At 41.0% G+C, this 21,701-nt stretch overlaps 1 protein-coding gene across 3 annotated transcripts in view; it reads right to left on the reverse strand.

Moving 5' to 3' along the window:
- The window catches only part of FBXW7 (F-box and WD repeat domain containing 7), a 175,375-nt gene extending 154,194 nt beyond the window's left edge, over positions 1-21,181 (reverse strand). For all 3 annotated transcript variants that reach the window (XM_041479946.1, XM_041479949.1, XM_041479948.1), the window contains exon 1: positions 20,761-21,181. The gene's annotated coding sequence lies outside the window, so the exon portion shown is untranslated. The remainder of the gene's footprint in view (positions 1-20,760) is intronic.
- Positions 21,182-21,701: the final 520 nt, after the last annotated feature.

A 21,701-nucleotide genomic window follows, 5' to 3' on the forward strand; every position in this document is an offset into this window, starting at 1 on the left:
CAGTTGAGCAACAATTTAAAATAAAGCATGAATGGGCCATCTTACAGATACAGGTAAGGCACATCCCATATTCAAAAGTAGAGAGGAAAGTCCTGAATCTCCTCGCAGAAAAATCAAGCATTTTGGCAAGGTTTTTACAAAATACCATGAAACTTTAACGCATATGTCTCAAACACAGAGAAAGGCAAACACAGAGCCATTCAACAGCCCCATCTTATTTTTAGCTTAACTGTTGCCCATAGGGCACTGTAGAGACTTTTTTTTCTTCTCTCTGCCTTCAACCCCTCAAATAAATCCCCTTTATTGGATTATGGATTAATGCAGCAACTATAGCAGTAAGCTGTTTCCATGAGAGTGAGAAAACATAAGATGTGTACCATTAAGCAGAGTAACATCTCTCTTGGAACTTGTGGGTCTGTCTTGGATATTGCATTCATTACATGAGAACAATATTTACATTTCATTAGGTATATTTTGAACAACATCAATAGCACAGAAATTTAGCACCTGCTAAAACAGTCCCACAAACACTTTATTAATATAACTATTTATTTCCTTAAAGCATCTAATGACCAGTACATCTACGAGCAATTTAAGTCACTGCTCCCATTAAACCATTATTAGTTATATGTATGTTGAAGAACATATTAATTTAAGATTATTACATAAGTATCTTAATATCTAAATACAGGTTACCCTTTCAATGCAGAATGATGAACTACTGATGCTGCTTCTTTTTCACGAAGAAATAAAACAATATTATACTGGCATCATAAACTGTGATTCCCTGAAACAAACACTCAGAGCAGCTTTTACTCAAAGACCTCAAAACATTTGACAGATGTGTACTCTCATTTTATAGAGTATGATGCATAAAATGGAACAGTACGCTCCTGAATAAGAGAATTTCAGACAAAGTCAGTGGCAGAAGCTAGGAATAGAAACCTCAGTCTTCCAACTATCACACCACTGCTCTGTCTGCATTTCCACCTCCAAAAGACTGATGATAAAGGCAGCAATGTGAGTTAAAAATAACTTCTGATTAGCAAGGCAGAAGCCCTATGAAAACCAAATGAGCCAGAGTCCCACTCAAGGCTGAACTAGGCTGAACCTAAAATGGGGAAACTGAACATTGTAAGGCCAGGTTAATGTTTTGCTCAAATTAAGTGAAATTGAGTTTGCTAAGATAACAGTTTTGGTCCAGTAAAGTGTTAAAAGCTCTCACCTATAAAGCTTGTTCTATTACTCAAACTGATAGAGCTGAACAGACTAGGCACAGAAAATCTCCAGATTTGGAAAGGACAGAGGACAGCCTTTAGAACAACTTTAAATTGAGAATATGAGTTCTGATTTCATCAGGGTTATGTTAATCAATATGAGGAAGATGAAAACTTGTGAAATGGAGATTTTTCTAGGAAAATGGCCAAAGTTAAAAAGCATTTGTCATTTAAGAAAGGCAGAATAGACAATTATTATTTATATAATTTGATTTGTCTTCTGAATGTTCCTTTAGGAACAGATTTGTCTTCTGAATGTTCCTTTAGGCCCACCTTGGTTAAACTCCAACTACCTATTTTCTCTTTATACTGTGGTTGCCTGAAAGAAGAGAGTAGCTATGTCTTTTCTCATTTCTAGATGTGTGTTTCACTTAAGCAGTGCACAGTTATTTGCATCCCCTCCCTTTACTCCCATAACAACATTTGGTGACCTGCATTGAATGTATTTCATTCTGGTGTGTGAATATGTAAGACCCACAGATTTTGTTGATTTTAGTGGTGGGGGGAGAACAAATATTTACCATAGGAAGGTGAAGATTCATTGGCAAGCTTTGCATTTGCTGCTCTGCAAGGCCTGGTACTATTTGATGGAAATTCCCTTAAAAAAAGTTTGGCTCTAATCATGGTAGGTGATTATTAGGGAAAAGTGTTGAAATTTCTTCCACATACCATTTCCCACTATAGCTGCTAGTGTTCAGTCATTTTCTGTATAGATTCCAAGCCACAATGCTAAGCCACTATTTGGATTTTTCTTGCTGTATTACAGCCAATTCATTTACAAAATTTTACTGTTTCTCTTGAGGAATAGTGTTCTGAGGTACACGCTTTCAAAGATGAATATCAAATGCACTCTCCTTACTGCAGATGCAGGGGTATCTAAGGGCCATACAGTACACATTTAACTGTATGTCACAGATGGCTGCTGGTTTTAAACCAAACAGATGTTTGTCGTATCTTCTTTCTTCAATATATGCAGTTTGTGGGCTGCCAGTCGATACTGAGATGGATGTTTAGGAAGCTGATATTGATGAAGAAATGTATAATGAAAAAGCTAACTACAGCACAGTTCCAGACAGCTATTTGTTTTATTGCTTTACCTTTACTTAAGCTATCTTTCCAAGGAAAACTGCACCAGAATTGCCAGTTTTTTTTTACACATACAGCTGGCATCCATTGCTGACACATCCTCCAGTTACAGATGGGTGCGCAGTCATAACATCAACACAGCTTTAAAACCAGTTCCCCAAAAGTGGGCTGTTAAAACACAAGTTTCCACAGAGCAGTGCAAAGGGTTAAAACACTTTATTTGAAGCTCCATAACCTCTTCAAATCCACCACTCATAAGGATAGTTTGGACATAAAGAATTTACAAATATGTATTGTGTTTAGCCAACTGCTGCCACACTGACTATTCTTACACTACTTTTATAGTAACTGCTGTACTGTCAAAATCCTAGGACACCTTAACTGAGTCTAAACAATACTGAGGGCATAAGTCACCTGTAAAATTTGCACACTGGGAAAGTGAGATACAGAGCCATCGGCAAGCACAGAATTGCTGAGGAACAGAGTTGAGTATCTGTCAGAAGGGGGTGCTAACACAACCTGTGGAAGGGGCAGCTCCTTTAAAAATCAGGGCTGACTCAACAAATTGTTATGCTCACAAAGGAAAACTACATATTTTGAAGAGCTACAAAACTACTTCAACATCAAAATGTAAAACAAGGGTGGGAGAGCAGAACTGGACAAGGAAAGGGGTAGAGGAAAAAAACTGCTGCCAAAAGGAGACAGGGAGATGGCACCAAGACTGCAAGAGAGCAAAACAAACCTCGAGCACATGCTGAAAGACCAGCGAGAAGGAGGAAAAACAGGGAAGGCAGTAACCAGAAGAGACAGGCAAGAGAAAACTGCATACAGTGACAATCACGTATCCTACCCAGCTCCTCATAGGAAAGGGAAATGAAAAAAATGTGCTTTTTTTCCTGCTGTAAGTTTCCTTCATGCAAATTTCACATGAATGACATTTTGATGCTATAGGATTCAGAAAGAAACTAAAGAAAGTCCCAAGGTACTTCCTGTAAATAGCACTGTAGAGCTCTAGCTGTTTACCAGAACACAATGGCAACCCAGGTCTCCTCTGCCCAGGATCAGCAAGGCACAGTCTGAGCACACACTCAGTGTGGCTGCTTCTCCTCATGTTCTTATGCAAGCTCACCCAATCTCATTCCTAATCTCAGAAACAAGTTTAAAGCAACAACCATCTCCAAAATAAAATCTAGATAAATTTATGCATGGGGAGTTTCACTGCTTGTCATAGTTTTCCCCAAATTCTTGCAGGGAAAACTTGTTTGTCCTAAGGAATTAGGAGCATATGGGGGTACAAAACTGCTCCATGAGAAAAAAAAAAGTAATTCATATAATTTATTTGTATTAGAAATAGAAATACCACTATAAACTAGACTCAACAACCATAACCACCAAGCATACAACACAATACCTACAACAGAACTCAAGAGTGTAACTAAAGTGCAAAATATATTGCAGCAGCTGCTCCCACCAAACAAGTGCAAAACTGCAAAGTAGAAACCAGCCAGCTACAGAACATCCATGCTGCACTGTACTGCCCCATCCTTAATAAAAAAGTATTTACAGAGAATGATAAATTGGTTTCATACAGTGTTTTCATTAGAGAGAAAGTCCCTAATCCTTTTAATCACGATTATAACTTCGTGTGTTATATAATGTAAATACATTTGGCAAATCTGAATCCCCATTTCTACTGCAACACTATTATTCTAATTACAGGAGGATGCTCATCTTTAACAAGCAATATGATAAGTTTTTAAAGCAAGCTGGTAACTACAAAAATTACTGCAATGTCATCCCACCTGAAAGCAACCTTTCATTACACAGACATCAACTTTAAGAGCTGCTTATTATCATTAACAAAAGTCTACAGCATCTAACAAATTTCTTCTGTGTCTTAAGCATACTGCCAGGAAGAGAAAAAAAATAAGCTCTTTGCTCGTTTAAATAAATTCTTAGGAAGTAATTCAAGAAATAAAATAAGGTCACTTAATTCAGCCACAGGCTATGGTTAAGTCATGTGTGTTAATCACTTAATAAAACAATAAACAAATCAGACAATCAATAGTAAAACCAGAAATTTTTTGAAGACTAACACACTTTCCATTCAGAAGTGAATGAGTACCTGCTTAATATGTTTGCTTACAGTTAGGACATAAATACCTTCTTTCTTTACACACAGGTTCCATGAAAAACCGCCTTCAGAAAGTCAGTCCTGTCTTTTCTTGTTTCAGGTGGTTCACTACACTGAGCCACCTAGTAAGAAAAGCAACAGAGGTACATGGTATCTTGATTTTTACGTTGCTGAACTCAAGACACAGTACTGCATTGCTCTTTTCCCTGCACACTTTCCTCCTTCACAAAAAACTTTTTATTGTGCTTTAACAGAAGGTCAATGGCTATCACTTCTCTACTCCAGCACAATAGTGAATTGAAACAAGAACCCATAGCTGTTTAGACCGACAAAGCAACCAGTATGTCTAAGCCAATAAAGCGATTTGTTCATTAAAGCTACTAATAAAGCAACCTTTTGTTAGTCTATGAAACATCAGAAACCTCATAGAATGCATTTAACTATGCTTTCTTTAAAATCACCAACTCAAAAGTTCTAAAATCTGTTAACTTCTCCACTTCCTTAAACTGATAGTAAAATACCTTCGTGTTCACTTTCCAAAACACAACAAGTGTGACACAAACTTTCCTGCCTATTCATCATCAGAAACATTTTGGGTTTTTGGTGAAGAGATCCCCCTGACAAGAGCTCAAATCCATCCATCATATATAATATTAATGCATTATATAAAGCTTCCTATGCAACACTGACAACCTGTACTAGTGACCACCACAACTATACACAACAAGAACAAAATCATTCAATAGGCACACTCAGTTTGAACCCAAAAAGTCATTTGGATTTGATAAACAAAAATGAGAAGAGCTGTAGTTAGCAAAGATCAAAAATGCTGTTACCACTTGTGTCCATTGCTTTCAATTAAACCAAGTCTGAACCTGAGTCCCCAGCACTGAGTGTTGCTGTCTGGATTGTAACTATTCTCAATAACCAGCACTAACAGGACAATGGCCACAAACTTCCTCCAAACAACATCAGTATTTTTGCCTTGACTTCAGCTACACTATACCAGCAATCCTTGAAAGCATTAAAACGAAGCCGCCTCCCTTACTCACAATTTCTAGACTAGCTTTGTTAACAGGTAGCTCCATTATTATGTGATTAGAGACTGAGGCCACCAAAAAGGAAGAAAAAGAAAAGCCATTTTCCAACTAATTACCATCAGCTAGACAAAAAAAGAAAAAGGCCAGGCAGGTATTCCCCCTAACCTTTTATGTTTAGAACCTTCAAACATCAATTTCACTTGCAGCGATACACAAGTATCAAAGCTGCATAACATGTTAACACAGAAAATAAAGCAAAACAGTATGTGAGGGGAAAAAATATATCTTCTTTCTCATATTTAGCAGTGAAACACCCCTTTTCTAGAAACAATCTGAAGTCATTCTTTTGCTGCCATTTCTCATGTGCATCTTTTCATCAAGCACACTGCAACTACTAGATTTTTTTATATGCACAACAACCCAAGCAAAAAAAGCAAGTTTCATCCTTATTACTGCAACTTCTCCAGAACAAGATTCCTATTTGTTACACTGGATACAGCATTTGAATTCTCAGTGAAAGTTCTTGTAACAGAATGACAGTAAAATATTTGTCCCTACTCAGAGATATGTACAATCAGCCAAAGTTCTATCCTTTGCTATTCAGAAAAAATTATCTTTATTTATAAAATAAACAAGTCTGCTATCTAGGACGGAGATAGCATCCCTCCCTCTACACTGTGACTCTCACTATCAAGCCATGAGATTATATCCTCCTTCTGGAATTAAGTGCTTATTCTAACAATAACACTTCAATAGCATGTGAAACTTTTCAATTAAACAGTTGTCAAGCAGCCTGATAAGGCACAGAAAAACAACTGATAGCTGAAACAAGTCATACAACAAGTTTTGCAGACTTCCTAGTTCCTGCCAAGCAAATAGTTAATCAGTGAGTAGTCAAGAGGCAAACAAATGACCATTAAAATTCATAGCAAAAAGCAACAGATCATTTCATTTAATGGTAAAGTTTTGACCACCTCTAAGGTTTTCACTTAAAGCTTTTTTGGACTTTGGAGCCTTTTGTCTACTACTGCACCACTGACATGTGCCAGCAAACAAAACAGCAGGACAATAACTATTGCAAAGACACTGATTCTAAAGAGTTACACAATGCTTTTCTACATTCTCTTTGAGAGAGGATACATATGACTTTCAAACAGCAATTAGAATTAATTTAGACATAATATTTTCCTATTTAAGTCCTGAAGTCACACTTTGCTAACTCTCCCTGCCCATACCTGATCAGGTCCTCCAACAATTCTACAGTCTAATATTCATTTAGGCTAAGAAGATTCATACAAGAATCAATCAAGAACACAATACACTGCCTGATATTTGTGATCAGCTGCACTTTTCAGTTTGCTTAACTTCCAAAATTAATCCTCTTCTTCAGTTCAGTTCTACTTTTCTCACAGTACAAAGGCAGTGGAATTTATGTTCCTAAATGACTTAAGCATACTTGAAAAGTCCCACTCTTTAGAGATTAACTTCTTGCTCTTAGAAGTAAATAAACAGAAGCTTAGACTAATGACTTTTTATCAATGGAAAACTGACAATTAGTTCTTTTCTGAGGCAACAAAAGTGCATGACTAAGAAGTTTGACAAATTTACATTTGTAGCTACTGATGCAGCAAACATTATGCAAGTGCATAGCTTTCTACAGGCATTTTTATGGCCAAATCTAAGTGTATACTCCAGTGACTGCAGGATCAGACCTAGATTTCATTTATCTTATCTTCACCTGTATTCCAAAAGAGTTAATATGATAGTCTATGACTAGTGGCAACAAAAAATTAACCATTGAGTTAAAATGCTTCACAAGTATCTTTAGATTTTTCCTCCATTATAGCAATCAATTTAACACTTAAAAAAAAATCTTCAAAAAAATTTAAAAGCCTATGGTGATTATATAAATAACTTAGATAAATAATAACTAGTATTTTAAACAAATACTCTAAGTTACATGCCTTTAACACCTTAACACCTCAAGATGTAGCTTGCAGAACCCTTCTATATATTTCTATAAATCATATATTCTTTAAATATATGCATTTATAGGAGTGTTTAAGAAATAGACTCTATAATCTATTCTTATATATTCTTATTCCTAAGCACAATCTATTCGTATACATCTACAAATCACCCAGTTAAATAAAGGCTTTAGAGGCATACAGAAAACCAATAAGGATTAAATTTACTTTTCTTCACAAAAGTACTCACATGGGATGATAATAAAATTGAAGTTCACAATGTGCTCTTAACACCACAGACCAAACAGAAAATTTCAATTACAAGAGCTGAATTTTTGTTTGCTCTGCCTGGTTTCAACAGTTGCAATGCTAACATGGGAAACTTGCTGTTTATCATTTCAGATAGATTTTATTTTTTTTCATGATCCATAACATCAATAGAGTGAAACTTCAGAGTTGCTAAGCTGATGTTCTAACCACATTAAAAGATGACCACAGGAACAACTATACAGGAATTGCCATTTCCTGGAGACACAAATGAAAATTCCTCATCCTTACTTGAATACCCATCATTTCAAAGGGTCAAGCAATTCTTTAGCAAACATGCCTCCAGTACAGCCTAAATTCCAGATGCAGTTGCCATCTGTATGGTTGACTCCAATGACAAAACACCACTAACCCAAACAGCACCTCTACACTTCTACAAGAAAAATCACGTAGTGAAGGAGCATCTGAGGTGAGCTCTTACAGCAAAAAGTGCTTAAATATAGAAGAACTAGGACGTGAAAAAATGCTCTCTTTAGGAACAGAGATCCCCATTTCCAGGGACTATGCCAGAGGCAAGTGACACGAAAGGCAAAGAATAGTAGTTATTCATTGCCCCCTGTAACACAAACAGGAGGCGGCACCTAAGGAAGTGAGAAGCCACCTTGAAAACATGAGTGACTCTTCAGGCAACAGCCAGCAGATCTGTGGGATTTGTTGAAAAAGGATGCAATGGAGCTGAAAAATTTACAAGGGTTCAAGAAGAAATTGTACAAGTTCTCAGAAGAGAAATCATTCAAGAATTTCTGAATAAACAGAAACAACTTCTGGCTCAGAGATTCCGTAACTGAAAGTAGCTGGAGAACAAGCATTAAATGAAAAGCATCTAAAATTGATCTTGTTTTCAGTGTTCCACATGAATCCACTTACACATTTTTTTTTGAGATGGGTCATGCAAAGAATTAGAGAATTTCTGGGTTCCTGGACAAGATTTTCTCTTTTATGGCTATCAGATACAGAATACTAGGCTAGAAAGAACACATGCCAATGTGAACCAGTGGGTGAATTTTTCTAGAATACATTTAAAACTATTTATTAAACACAGTTTAAAACAGCACATTTCAATAAAAATATAGAAGTATTTTAACTTTTGGACACCTCTCCCAAAACTGCCACCTTGATAGAAGATATTACACTCAAATGTTTTAATGATCTTGACCTTTCACTCAAAATATTAGTCACAAAATTATATTTCTACTGGAATAACATTACTGATTATTCTCCACTAAAACATCTACAGCAGTTTCATGGCTTTGCCTCCTAAGCACTGTGTCTGTGCAAGCACTTACTGGGCAACAGAATGGTTCTACTACTGAACAGGTCCAGCTGCCATTTTTCTCCAGAGAAAAGCTAAATTACTCACTTTGGGTTTATTTGCAGGTTGTTTTCCCTCCTGAAAACAAACAAACAGGAAAAAAAAAAAAAAAAGAATATGTCACAGGCATCAGGCTGTTCACTAATTAGGAAGACCTCTATAGCCTGTTTGTTCCCTTTCCACTGCACATCTCACAGCGTTTCTGCCATCCAAATTGAAAATCTCCTAGACAATGCACTCAAAGTGTAAGACTACTTGAGCACACAAGTTTCTCAGCTGCCACCACTCCAGTACACAATCTGGGGGAGTAGAACAGAGCTAACAAGCCTAAACCACCAACACCTCACAGAAAACATGGTACTTTTGCATTTTCTCATTTTATTAGCAGAAATCAGAACTGAGTGATTTCACAGGAACAAGAGAAAAATTATTTATAAATAATAAAAAATTACATTCACCTCCTACTAAAAATACCTAGTGTTAGAATGTGAGAAAACACAGTACTTACCTACATTTGAAAGAGCCAGTAAATATGATTTAATGTGTTACAAACAAATAAGCCATTCATGCATAGCAAGCTAGCTGAAACAATTGTTTGGAGAAAACTACTGTAAAACATATGCAGGTTAATACCAGAGAATTTACACAGCATGGTTTCTGGAAAGGAAACCATGCTTTTTTTAGGCCAGTAGAATTTTATAATAACAACAGTGAACTAGGGAGAAATTGCTGAAAGAAAGACTTTCAAAAAACCTCCCTCAAAGTCTCAGGAGGCCATTAAGTAAAATTAATATTGGTGTTAGGGGAAAACATTTGTGTTTAGATGCCAGCAGTAAAGCATCAAAAGAAAAATCAGTAAGTGGTCTGTTAATTTGCAGAAAAGGGTTAACAGCAGAAGGCCACAGCTCTGCACTAGAACTGCAACACATATTCCCTAATGGTCCAGAAAGCAAAAGGTGGCAAAACTCATTCACATAAAAGCTATTAAGGTTAAGATAAGAGAAGGAACCTTATGCATTTCATGTAGTCTAACCAAGCTAGATAAAATGGAAAATACATGACAGACAAAGAAAATAATCAACAAGGTATTGTGTGTCCAGATGAATATTTTACTCACCAATTTCCTGGACCTTAACAACAAATTCAGAAAGAAACATGTTGACTCTTGATAGTCCATTGAAGAATAATACTCAGTAATAGAAAAAATTGGGATGGGCATTAAATATTTTGGAGGATTTTATAATTGGTACATTACAAACTCAATGCAGCATTTTAAATAGGCACTTTGTAAATATACAGCACTCCTAGGCAGGCATAAAAAATGGTTTGAAATGTAGTTAAACTAAAAGTTAAAAAGGTGACATTTAGTAACAGCTATCTTAAAGGGGAAGCCAAAAACCATCAGAAAGTTTGGGTATGTTGATTGTAACTGAGAAGCAGAAGAATATAAAGGAAAAGGCATAGAAAAAAAAAAACTAAGAACCTTGAGTTTAACTGGATTTTTATAACAAAAAGAATATATTCAACTACACTGGGGTTAAAGCATCACAAATAATGTAAAGAAGAACAGAACTACTTGAAGTTTTATACACGAAACTTTCCAGTGCCACAATACATCTTTGTGAAAAGTGATTCTGAAAAGAAAGATACACACACCTTATAATGAAATCCCACTGCTTTTCTGGAGATGGCAACTGATAGGCAGAAAGAATAGAACAAAAGTTAAACTCTCAGCTTCACAATCAGTAGAATTCTCGAATGCAAATTTTTCCCCCTTTGGCAACAGCCACCAAGCATAGCTCTGCATGTCTCTGCAACCAGCACAGCACATGCTGCCTCTACCCCAGCTAGCAGGCAGGTTATATGGGGAGTGGTGTAATAGTCAGGCTGCAGGATCTGACATGTTGTGATAATAAGGGAGGTCACAGGAGATAACAGGGCAGTAATCAGGACTGTTACTGCAGTGATGGGACACAGCAGCAGACAGAGGACACAAATCTACAGGAAACCAGGTTTTGTTAGCTCCGCTGCTCACAGAACAATTTGTTTCCCTTGTGTTTTACAGATTTGAATACTAATATTTCTGTACATTGCAGCTTTGATCACTGTGTTAAATGTAGCTCTACGGAATAAAAGATTGGCATGCTTATGACTGTGATATGAAGAGAACTCAAGGGAAAAACCTTTGAAGATCAAGCACATGCTCTATTTTAAAGGCTGAATTGGCAGTAGTGCTGAAGTTGGTTTATATCATTCATATAGTTTACGGCGTGATACATATGACAATACCTTTGCAGTTTAGTACAAGGATTGTAAACACTTTCAGATTACTTAAATTTGTCTTGCTGTTAAAAGGGTCAATACCACTCTCTCCTTACTGAAAAGGCTAAGAAGTCAGGCAAGAGTAGCACTCATGGTGGTTCACAAACAGCTGGATTTCAGAAGTGGACAGCACAACCACAAAAGTGAAGAAGGAACAGGGGAACAAGATCAGCCCTTTTGGTTATAGCACATACTCCACACTGGTTTACAGCCGATCATCAAACCACAGCCATGAGGTTTCAGGGCACATTAAGCTGATCTAATGGCCAGCCAGTGCCCGAAGGATTCACTGCCAGCTGTGCATCCCCCGTGCCAGCTCCAATGTACATTCCACGTCACACTGAGACAACTCAATGTGCTTTTTAGTTCCCTTCTCACTTAAATTCAGGGAACTGAAATTATAGAAAACCAATAGCACAAAATTAATTTGAATAATCTTAACAAAAAATTAGATTAAACCAATAGCTAGTGCAGGAAGAGATATGGCTAGGAGAAGCTGTTGGGAGCCATTCCTTACAGTAGCAACTAAGCAGGTCAAATACAATATGAAATGACAACCCCACTAAGGACAAGTGAATATAACATTTCAACCTTTGTGACATTTGAAATTATTTTATGAAGGAAGGGTAAAATGTTTAATGATGAGTTTCTCCTTTTTAATCTTTGCTAGGTAATGCCTAACCTACGCAATCAATTTTGTTCCCACCACTCTGCAGCATAAACAAACAATAGGAATGAGAAGGACCAAAACGTTAACATTTCTTTTGTGCCACTAAACAACCTTTTGTTTTTCCAGTCATTCCCAGCACCCCTTTGAAAGGTTCCCACAGCCCGTGTAAACAACCACAAGCTGAGCGGGATGACTGTACCTACCTCCTGCATAGGCAGGCAGCAACCCCAGCATGCAGCTCCCCTCACCAGACAGCCACACACCCACCCCACGACAGGGGACACCACCCACCTCCTAACTCTTCAAACAAAACTCCTGCCTGTGCTCCTGGGTCACACCGAGTGTTATCTACTGCTCCCACCAGGCCAAATGTCAGTAATGGCAGAGCCAAAGTTTGACCCCCAGTTGTTCCACTATCAGCCCACTACTCTTCTGTAGCATATCAGAAATTACTTGGCTTCAAAATAGTCAAGCCTAACAGTGTTCAAAGCACAAATAACAACAGTTTCACGACGGCAATAATCTATAAAGCTGGAAATACAATACACAACCTGAAATCAACCAGAATCAGAGAATGGTGTGGGTTGGAAGGGACCTTAAAGGTCATGGAATTCCAACCCTTTTGCCATGGGCAGGGACACCTTCCCCTCTACCAGGTGTTTCAAAGCCCCATTCAGCCTGACCTTGAAGATGAGATGAAAATACAGGATGTCCTGGAAACAAACTAAATGTAACTGTGCATGTCAAAGTTGTTCTGCTACAGCAAGGCATGTCTAAGAAATGCCCTAGCTGTAGTGCACTCAGCTATGTAAAACCTTCAAATTTAGGTTAAACATCTGGACAACCTAAGGAAGCAGCCATTATGGAGATAATCAGGGTTATTAACAGAAACACTTCTGTATTATAATGCAAAATGTAAAGTTCAGCCACCTGTGTATTAGAGCCCACCTAACATACTATTAGTAGGACTTCTTTCACACATATAGTCACTTCCCTGAAGACACAATGTCAAAACATAGTTAGCATTACTACCATATTACTCAAGGGCTACCAAAGCCTGCATGCTCCGCTTGACATGTTTCATGAACACCAAGTGGCTGTTCAGGGCTGTGTATCACACAGTTGGTAGAGTGGAGCAAGTGCAGGGCAGCACAAAGTCCAGCAAGCTGGGAGTCAAGCAGTGTCCAAGTCTAGCTCTTACCCAGACCACTGACAGCACAGTCAGAATCCACCTGCTGCCACAGATAACACAACTAACACACCATGAAAGCAGATGGATATAACTGCCCCCTTCCAGCAGAGGCTCGTCATAAGGGTCGTGTCTGCCCCACCTTGGCTACACAGACAATTTTAAATATGGGCCAGGTGGGAGAAGCATAGCAGGTTTGATCACTGTCTTCCTCCCCCTCAACTCTTGCAGCAAATAGCAAGTTAGGAGAAAAGCAATCCCCAAACAAATCCATTATTTCAAACTCATTCTTGCTGAAAGATCAAATAGGGACTGCTATTTAGGTATGCAGAGGAAAAAAAAAAAATTCCTGGCCAAAAAAAAAAAAAAAAACAACCTACCGAAAAGCACAGCAATACCGCCTTAGCATGCTTTAAAGGATGCTGAAGATTAGCCCTCAAGATCCATAAAAACTGTCACTATTGTACTCTGTAGTAAAGAAAAAAAAGAGTTACCTGTCATTGCAGTGATCCACCCACTCAGAGAAATGCCACAGATCTGCAGACACACTCATCAGCTCTGGCAACAGCAGATGAAACTGCCACAGCAGAACTCAGAAACAAATGATTAAAATAACTTAGACAAGGGTATCTCCAGGATCACAGTTTCAGGACCCGTTTCTACTGCACTAGATCATCTATTGCTTTGAGTATCATTGCATGAATTAAAACAAAATGACAAGATATAAACAGCAAGAGAAGCAGACACTTCTGGCAAACTGCAGGTTTATGACCCAAGCTCAGGGCCACAACTAACACAGCTTAGCAAAGACACAGACAATGGTGAAGCAAAGGTGAAGACATCCTGTTTTCAACACAGATTCAGCACTATGCCAAGCTGTGTGGGGTCACACTTGCCACAAAAGATGAGTAACATTTCCTCAGAGAGGTCTGAATCCATAGCTCTAGTTTTGGTTATTATTTAATGGTTACAGCCTTGAACACTAAAGAAAATACTCTCTAGTATATTCTAAAGCCTTATTAGGCAATGAAGAAGTGAACAAAAGCAATGTACCCACTACTGTCAGGTCTAGCAAAGAAATGCTAGATTTTGCAGCTACTGCAATAGCTAGTGAGCAACTTCTCAAGCATGAAGTATGCTACAATGCTGAAAAGGCTTACACTTGCCAGGGAACACACTGAGCAGCTTACCCTCCTAAAAAGGGAACTTGAGGAAAAGCTTGAAACCTTTTCTTCCCCATTGGCTTATGATGCTTTGGGCTTGTTAGTCATTTAGTAAGACAAGTAGCTTGGCCTGAAGTAGCCTGTTCAGTTCTGAATTCCCTGTGACTACTGTCATTCCTGTAGATATATATGGACACACATTCTATTCTATAAAACACATCACGTATTTTACATAAAGACAGTAATAACCTTTCACATGCAATTTTGCAATACAGCAAACTCCCAATAAGCATAGGCAGGTCCTGCATGCTACAGCAGATCTAAATGTAAAGTTTCACCTTTAAGAAAACATGGTAGACTTTATCCTGAAAAGCACGTGCTCCAAAAGTATCCACCAGCATCTGCGAGAACACAGAGCTAATGTGTGCAGTAAGGACATTATGACGGTCAAAGAGTGCAGAGTTTAAGTAGATACTGTCAACAACACACACCCAGGGTTTGCAGCTCCTGTCCTTCTGAAATTCACAGCAGTTGCCACAACCTACACGAACACAAAGCCACAGCTGAGTAACTCTGACTGCATGACCGAATAAAGGAATCCTTTAATCTATCAAAAGGACCCACCAAAACTTCATGTGCAACTGAGTCTCCACCACCACCCTTAAGTTCTTTGATGAACCCACCAAGGAACACGCAGAAGTCTCTAGAAACCTGTATCATGTAAAGGTCACCTCCCACATTCCAAGCCATCCAGAGCAACATTTCTCAAGGATGAAGTGCTGAAGAGGGAGAACAACAAGCTCTGACATTGGACCAAGAAACTGAGGAACAGGAGAAGGGTACATAGGAACAAGTACAATGATTATCCCAGAATCAGTTCAGATTTTTATTTTCAAAGAGAGACCCACGTGTAAAGAGGGAGAAGTGGCAGGGGAAAGATTTAATTCATTATTACAACCTAGGATACCGGAGTGGCGAGATTCATTGATTGAGGTTTATGAGGAGTTTAATTGGAAATTATTGCAACTCTATTGCAACCGTCCTCTAACCTCCCACTCACCACAGCTCCAGCTCCACAAGGCCAGGTCTCACCACAGCACGTGCATGCCTCTCAGCTCCACCCTAGGGCAGCCCTCCTGCCTCGGTAAGGAGGCAGAGCTTGTGCTTAGAAAGTGTTCAGCAGTATGCCCTGCCCTCTCGGGTGCACTTCATCTCAGCCTGCCCAAGCTGAAGAGCTCAAAGACTTCGCAGTGCTGCTTCTCCAGAGCAGTATCAGGCAGGTCACGCCATCCGCACCACTGAAAGGTTTTCAAGCAAAAAAGCATTTCACAATATCCACATTTTGGACAACTCTGAATAGTCAGCCTTTGAACAGGAAGCATTAGTTAGTTAACACAGAGCTGTCCCTCTGCTGTAAGCAGCCATCCAGTCTCAGGTCACAAGACAAACTAGACTCACCTAGGCCAGCTTAGCAGGCACTACCCACAAGAGGCTTCTCCAATACTGGAGCTTGGAGACCAAGCAATTTCAAGAAACCCATTCCTTTCCTCCTCACATCCCAATGACCCCTGCCCACAAAACACCTAGGATACATCAATATGTTAATCAGTTTCATAACAATGTATTTGGATTACAAAAATCCAAACATCACTCGACCTTTTATGAGAGTATTAAAGGAAAACTGGTTTTCTTTTTTTTTTTTTTTTAATATAAGCTGAGGTAAATTGCATTGCAAAATGTATCATACTGGTATAACTCTAAATTACAGCCAAAACTGAAAAGAGCACATACTTTTTTATTTGGTTGGGGTTTTTTCTTTGTTTGTTTTATATCTTAATTAAAACATGCCATGCATCTCTATTTTATGGCCATATTTGTGTTTGGTCAGAAAACTAGACAAATTCTATTAGTTCATAGTGCAACAGTCACCACCAATCATGTTGAAGGGATTTGGAATGGGAAAAAATAACTGTTTGAGAGCAAATCTTGCTGTTGCAGCTACCTGTAAGCACACAGCTGCTGAAACCATCACACCAGAAGTGTACCACTAAAACAGCACACACCAACACTTCATCCTCCAGCACAAGCAAAGCCAATTGTCTCAGCTCAAGACTCAGGCAAAGCTTACCTGAACTAAGCAAGCTAGTTTTGGACAATATTTCACACGCCTCCTCTTATCAACCAGCTGTTGTTATTGTATCCTCTAGCTGATGGTAACCTCTTCAATTGCCCCAGCAAATTAAAAGATGTCTGCTGGTAGGTTAGGCATGACATTACAGAAAAAAATGCATTGTTTCACCCTTGTAAAAATAACTGCAATTGTTTCAGAGAACATTGAGAAAACAAAACAGAGAAGAGCTCCTGAATTACACAGATCTGTCCAGTTAGCAAAAACGAGCAGTCTTGAGGAGATGAACACATGTTTTTTGCCATAGTGAGCATGAACAAAAATGAACGCAGTAGTTCCTTTTACTCTGACATTCTTTACTTTTGAAGTACTTGACCTTATAGATATAAATCACGTCCACATTACTGACAAAAAAAACTAGCAAGGATCTATTACAAAATACATGACTGCAGCGTATGCGCTGATACAGGACAAACACTAGAGTAGGTAACCACAACCACTGCTGCAAAGAGCCAGGTAGGATTCACAGCATTGCAACAGTTTAATTACTCCAATTCCCTCTTCCTGCCCAAGAAATGTCCCCTCACAAGTGAGCCACAATGCCTCTTGCATTCATTACAGCCAAAAAACATCTTGCGTATGCAAAACTCTCAAAGAAAAGCACGTGTAGTTTAATGTTTAAGTGAGAGCCTAATCAAGCTGTAATATTTATTTATTGATTTTGGTTGAACAGAGAAGATAGCCAAAAACTGATTACTCTATTATTTCACCAATAATCTTTACAAAGTGAAAGATGGAGAACCACCTTTCATTTTCTACTAAATACAAAACTGTGACAGGTGAGGAATGGACAAGGATTTAATATTTTTCCTCTCTCCTAGCATAGGAATAAGAAGGTACCCAATACACCTGACAACACATTTATTCATGACCAGTCACTTCAAAACAAGGACTCGTCCATTCCTCCCTCAAAGCCACCAAACACGTTCACCTGAGAGGAAGCTGCTAAGGGCTGCCAAACGCACAGAAGTGGCACAGCCCTAAAGTACACACTGATAGCAGCCCCAAGGGTGTTCTGGGACCAGGACCTGTAAGCATCCAGTGCTGCCTACAGTCTTTTGCAGACATCCCCTGGGCTAAACTGTCCTTGCTTGATTTAGCCAGAAGAGCCTGTGCAATAAGCAGCAGCTGTACCACCACAAAGCAAGGTCAAGAAGTTTGTTGACAATAAGTCAGTTTCCATGCTTACATGGGTCTAGTCTTCATCAGACAAACACCTAAAATCTTTGTAGCCTTTGCTACAGAGACTACAACTACTACTCTTGTAGTCTTTGATACAAGAGACTATCTTAATATCCATGGCAGTGATCGCAGTAAACAGATTTTGTCTATCCAGTGAATACTTAGAGCATTTCAGTACTGAAATCAGTTTCCACAGATTGACTAAATTACAATACTTTGTTGTGTAAGAGCACTTTCATGAGCAATTACACGCAATGTTAAGATGTCTTTCTAGAATTACCTGATGTACACAGTCCACATATGACAAGGCTGAAGCAGCTCTGCAGATAAGGTCTTTATGCTACTTTTATTTCAAGTGTAATGTACATATAGTCATTGCATGTGCTCTTCACAAAAAGATTCAGGAGATTAAACATGTTCATTAAATACCTTCCAAATTTTAAAAACTCTGTTTACTTTAAAGAGACAGAAGAGTAGCATTCCTCTCTGTTTAATAACATTGCCTGGCCTAAAACATCATACACCATTCCTTTCATTTACTGGTTCAGACAACAAATTCCATTGAAGTAATGAACAAAACTTTTGCAAAGTACCACATGTATACATAAGGGGAAGTAAAGTTAATTTACTTTACTTACAGCCTAAGTCTAAAGATAAAAAGGATTTCTTTTCCTAAAGTAAAAAGCTATTTGTTGTAAAAGCTTTTCTAACAGTAAATGCAAATGAAAATCATATACTTCTGATAAACATTTATGTTTCCAAACAGACACCATTGTATTAGTAAATTATTCAGGACAAAGGACCTACTCTGATTAGATATAAGCTGCAGCAGAAGGAAAAATCTAAACCTCGACAAAAATAATTTTAAAAACTTGAAGTGATATATCTTTTTGAGATATTTATGAACCTGGAACACCAACAAGAATGCATAATTGCCATCAAGAGACAGAACCAGGCTGCTGTTAACTACTGTATGATGATGGAGAAAGGGCAGACTTAAGTTTGAGACTAGGAAGTGCCTTAAAACAAGTGTAATCACCACATGAAAAAAGGACATAGTGTCATTTTGCTGCTGTAGATATTAAATGCTGCATAGAATTGACCATCTCCTTAACACTGTGGCCTGAAAAGTATGCAACTTCCTTTTCTAACCACTGAATTCTGCGATCGAGAAAACCTATGAATGAACCAAATATAGAGTTCAACTTCTTTACACCCCTTTTGAGAACAGCAGCAATGACAGAAAGCTTAAGATGGGGAGAGACTTCAAGCTAAAGAAAATGAATCTTCTTACCTTCAGCAAACTGGGTCTTAAAATGAAACTGTGAAAGATCAGGTGCCCTGCCTACCTTAAAATTCCTACTGATGTCTGTCTAGGTTTTCCCCTAGAGTTTTCAGAGGCTATCTCCTCAGCAGAATGGACAAGTATAGAGCTGGGAAACAGGCAGTAAATGCTCTCAAAAGTGTATCTCACAAACTGAAGGCAGTAAATGGTCTCAAAATGCTCTCACAAACTGAAGCACAGAGCAAGCATCCATGGCTGGAATGCTGGAGTATGGCCTTCTGTTCACACCCATATATTTCAGCAACTGTGTACATTTCTGCTACGTTTTGTTTTCCTCTGCTTTCAATTGCATCTGGTAAAGAAAGAGCAGGAGAGCAGGCGCCTAGCAACTGGCCCACAGGATGTTCACAAGCTGTACACTCTTCTTTCAATGAAAAGCCCAACAAACCCTACAACCTTCCCCTTCAAAGTCTTTCTAGACTCCTTCCAAAAGGATGTGGAGAGGACTCATGCAGACAACAGTTTCCACACAAGACTTACAATTTCTGGATCTCTGTCTGAACACAGTCTCATCAAATAAACTACATTCAACCTACTCTCTTCATTTTTTAGTACATCCTCCTCATATGTAACAAACTGCTGTATAAATTTTAATACCCAAATAGTACAATTTAACACTAGCAGACACAATTGTTTCTTCCCCGACAAGCTACGGAGGTGTTGTTTTCTTCAGTCAAAAGAAAGTTAAGATACTCTATTAAAACACTTCAAGTTTTGATACAGTTTTTGCTCAGCGGGAAATTATGCACGGGGAGGAAATGCTAAAAAGCAAAGCAAAACAGAACCCAAGCAAACACAGTCCCATTCCCAAACGAGACCCTTCTTTCCCCAGTCCCGGAGTAAGGTCTGGAGTAAGAGTAAGAGCACTTTCGTGCCTCGTGAAGCAGCAACTACTCCGATAAACAGGAAGAGCCAACACTACTTCTGGCTTTTAAAACACATTCAAAATACTTTACGTGGAAAATAAGCAACTCTTCAATAACGTTTTTCCGCGACAAGAAGAGCTACATTTTCCACCCAAGTGTTATGTAAATGAGCGGGCAGGAGGGAGCCGCGGGGTCTGTTAAGAGCCACTTAACCTATGGAGAAAAGAAGGAAAACGGGGGAGCGGGGTGGGGGATGTTTGAAGCCCTCGGGGCTCACAGCACAGCGGCCGTGCGCTCCGCTCCCAGCCTTGCACAACTTTCCGCCGCGGCAGTTCCGCTCGGCTCCCCGCGCGGGGACGGGACGGAGGGGTCCGAGCCCTCCGCCCGCCCGCCCGCCGCCTTTGTTCGCGGGGGCCGCCGCTCCCGGCACAAAGCGGGCGGCAGAACTTGCGGAGGAGACCTCGGCCCTCCCCGGGGGCCGTGGCGGAGCACTCCCCTCCCGCCCCTTCTCCGCGGCGGGCGGGAGCGGCGCGGACCGCGGGGCAGCAGACCGTGCGCGGCCGGCAACGTGAGCCGCATGGGAAACGGCGGCCGCCGGCGCCGCGCCCCCCGCCCCGGCCCCCCGCCCGCTCCGCCGGCAGTCCCGGGGCACCCAGCCCCTTCCCAAGGCGGCTCCTCCCGCTCGCACTCACTTTTCGGGACGGGCTCCGCTGGGCTCTCCCTCCGCTCGCGGCGCGCGCGCCTTCCCGCCGGCGGGGCGATGCGGGCGGCGAGGCGGAGCCCCTCTCCCCCGGCGGGAGGGGGTCTGCTGCCCCCCCCGCCCCGGGGCTGCCGCCGGGGGCCGGGTGACTTCAAAGGGGCAGGCGGGTCCAGCCCCCCCCCGCCCCGGGCGGGCTGCGGACCGGTGGCCCTCGAGGAATCCCCCCGGCTGCGGCTGTCCCGGCGGCGGATCAGGTGCGCCGCCGCGTCCTCTCACATGGAGCCACCGCCTCGCCGCCCCTCGGCGCCCCCCGGGCCGGTCCCCGCACCGCCGCCGGCCGGGAGGCGAGTGGCTCGGGCCGCGGCCCCCGCCCCGCTCTCCCTCTCATGCACTGCGGGCGCCGCCGGGCCCCGGCTCCAGCGGCGGGGGGGCCGTCAGGGCCCCAGCTGGGCCGGGAGAGGGAGCGAGCGCGGCGGCGGCGCGGGCGGATGACAGCGGTAACCCGGCAACGGGGCCCGCCCCGCCCCGGTGCTGGCGCGGAGCGATGATGCCGAGGGCGGGCGAGGCGGAGCCGCGCAGGTCCCGCCGCGGCCGCGCGGTTCAGCCCGGGACAAGGGGGCGGCCCCGCGCCCGGCCCGCCCTTTCCCGCCATGGGAACGGCCGGTGCCGGGGTGATCCCGGTGCGTGCCGCTCCGTGCCCGGCCGCCGCTCGGTTTGTCCGGGAGCCGGCGGTGGGAAGTGCTGGTCACCCTTGGTGCTTCCAGAAGCTGGGGCTCACCTGTCCCTAACAGCACTTTCTCAGTCGGGCTCCGGGCGCCGGGAACACAGTAACGGGACTGATGGTTACCCCGTCCCTGCTCTCCTAAGGTTAAACCAAGCGTTATTTACAAGAGCCTCTAACAGAATCACAGAATCAATTAGATTGGAGAAAGA

The sequence above is a fragment of the Pyrgilauda ruficollis genome, unplaced genomic scaffold, assembly GCF_017590135.1.
Source record: "Pyrgilauda ruficollis isolate IOZ18807 unplaced genomic scaffold, ASM1759013v1 scaffold5, whole genome shotgun sequence".
Lineage (NCBI taxonomy): Eukaryota > Metazoa > Chordata > Aves > Passeriformes > Passeridae > Pyrgilauda > Pyrgilauda ruficollis.